The sequence below is a fragment of the Crocodylus porosus genome, unplaced genomic scaffold (assembly GCF_001723895.1).
Source record: "Crocodylus porosus isolate Cpor-Errol unplaced genomic scaffold, CroPor_comp1, whole genome shotgun sequence".
Classification (NCBI taxonomy): domain Eukaryota; kingdom Metazoa; phylum Chordata; order Crocodylia; family Crocodylidae; genus Crocodylus; species Crocodylus porosus.
The window spans coordinates 1840334-1842904 of NW_017728915.1; the positions used below are offsets into that span (position 1 = coordinate 1840334).

A 2571-nucleotide genomic window follows, 5' to 3' on the forward strand; every position below is an offset into this window, starting at 1 on the left:
GGATGAGATGTATTACATTTCTGAAGGTGCAGCTATAAGGTCCAGGAATGCTGATGGCTCTGTTGTGGGGTGTAGTAATTGTGGGGGTGGTGGAGATGTGTTGACAGGTTTTGCATTTCTTGTCATGGCATGGTCTGGATCCATCTGGTATGTTCTGAGCCTGAGAAAGTTTGCTTCTGGTGATGAGGTCAGTGAGGTTCGTTGCTTGTTTGAAATCTAGGATGGGTGGCTCTGGGAAGATCACATTAAGAATAGGGTCTCTTTCTAGTATGGGTTGCAGTTGTTTGAGGATTTTTCGTATGGGTTCGAGGAGGATCCTAGGAAACCACGACCCCAGGGAGAGGGGAGTTCAAGAACAGTGGTTGCTCCTCAAGGGAGCAATCCTCAGTGCACAAGGTAATTCAATTCCATCTCGGAGAAAAGGCAGCAAGAGGAAACAGCAGTCCCCCTGGTTCTCGAGGGATCTAGCAGATCTTCTGAGGCTAAAAAGAAAGGCCTACAAAGGATGGAGGGTGGGATTCATCTCCAAGGAGGATTATTCTGCACTGGTCCGGTCCTGCAGGGAACAAACCAGAAAATCCAAGGTTGTAACTGAACTCCAACTAGCTTAAAGTGAGTATCAAGGACAATAAAAAGTCCTTTTTCAAATATGTGGGGAGCCGGAGGAAAAGCAAGGGCAACATTGGACCCCTGCTGAACCAGATGGAGCAACTGACAACTGATGCCCAGGAAAAGGCCAACCTATGAAATGGGTACTTTGCATCGGTCTTCCATTAGTTCCATGAGGCGCCTATGCCCACCATGGAACAGGGCAGTCCGGGTGAGGCAGATCCCCTGCTCTCCATTATCATGAAGGAACACCTTGAGAAGCTGGATACCTTCAAGTCAGCTGGCCTTGACAATCTACACCCCAGGGGACTCAAGGAGCTGGCGAGCGTCATAGCCCAGCCTCTTTGAGAACTCCTGGTGCTCTGGTGTAGTGCCCGAAGACTGGAAGAAGGCCAATGTGGTGCCTATCTTCAAGAAAGGGGAGAAAGTGGATCTGGCTAACTATAGGCCCATCAGCCTGACTTCTATCCCAAGGAAGATCTTAGAACAGTTTATTAAAGAGGCCAACTTCCTAAGGGATAGCTAGCATGGGTTTGTTGTGGGTAGGTCTTGCTTGACCAATCTCATTTCTTTCTACGACCAGGTGACCTATCACCTGGACAAAGAGGAACAGATCGATATCATATCTTGACTTCAAAAAAGCCTTCAGTCTGGTATCCTGTGATCATCTCTTGGCCAAACTGGCCAATTGTGGCCTTGGGTCCACCATGATCCACTGGCTGGAGAACTGGCTCCGTGGTTGGACCCAGAGAGTGGTGGTTGATGGAAGTCGATCATCATGGTGCCCTGTGACCAGTGGGGTCCCCTGGCAAACTACAGGCCCATAAGCCTGACCTCTATCCGGGGGAAGATCCTAGAAAAGATTATCAAAGAGACTATCCTCAACAGACTGGCCGATAACAAAATCCTGAGGGATAGCCAGCATGGGTTTGTTGCAGGTAGGTCTTGCTTGACCAACCTTATTTCCTTTTATGACCAGGTGACCTATCAGCTGGACAAGGGAGAAGAGATTGATGTCGTATATCTTGACTTCAGAAAAGCCTTCAATCTGGTGTCCCATGATCACCTTTAGCAAAACTGGCCAACTGCAGCCTCGGCTTCAACGTGGTCTGCTGGCTGGGGAATTGGTTCCATGGTCGAACCCAGAGGGTGGTGGTTGACAGAAGTCAATCGTTGTGGTGTGCTGTGACCAGTGGGGTCCCTCAAGGCTCTGTCCTTGGGCCTATATTATTCAACATCTTCATTAATGATGTACACTGGTATCAGAAGTGGACTGGCCAGGTTTGCCGACAACACCAAGCTTTAGGGTAAAGCATCTACACCTGAGGACAGGAGGGTGTTTCAGGCTGACCTTGACAGGCTCAGAAAATGGGTTTATGAGAACCTGATGGTGTTTAACACAAAAAAATGCAAGGTTCTCCACCTTGGGAAGAAAATCCCGCAGGGTGCTTATAGGCTCGGCAGTGCTATACTGCTTAGTACTAAGGACAAAAGGGATTGACCACAAGATGAACATGAGCCTTCAATGTGATGCTGCTGCTAGTAAAGCGAGCAAAATGCTGGCTTGCATCCATAGATGTTTCTCAAGCAAATCCCAGGATGTCATTTTCCCATTGTACTTGGCCTTGGTGAGGCCACAGCTGGAGTACTGCATCCAGTTTTGGGCTTCACAATTCAAAAAGGATGTGGAGATGCTTGAGAGAGTCCAGGGAAGAGTCACGTGCATGATCAGAGGTCAGGAAAACAGACCTTACGACAACAGGCTGAGAGGGGGTTCTGTAACCTGGAAAAGCACGGGCTCAGGGGTGATCTGATGGCCGCCTGTAAGTTTATCAGGGGTGACCACCAGGATCTGGGGGAACGTTTGTTCACCAGAGCACCCCAAGAGATGACAAGGTCAAACAGTCATAAACTACTGCAAGACTGTTTCAGGCTGGACATAAGGAAGAATTTCTTTACTGT

The 2571-nt window shown here is 48.7% G+C and overlaps 1 protein-coding gene across 2 annotated transcripts in view; it reads left to right on the plus strand.

Annotated features, from left to right (window-relative positions):
- Nucleotides 1–2571, plus strand: part of CIAPIN1 (cytokine induced apoptosis inhibitor 1) — a 19413-nt gene that overhangs the window by 6926 nt on the left and 9916 nt on the right. The window lies entirely within an intron of this gene.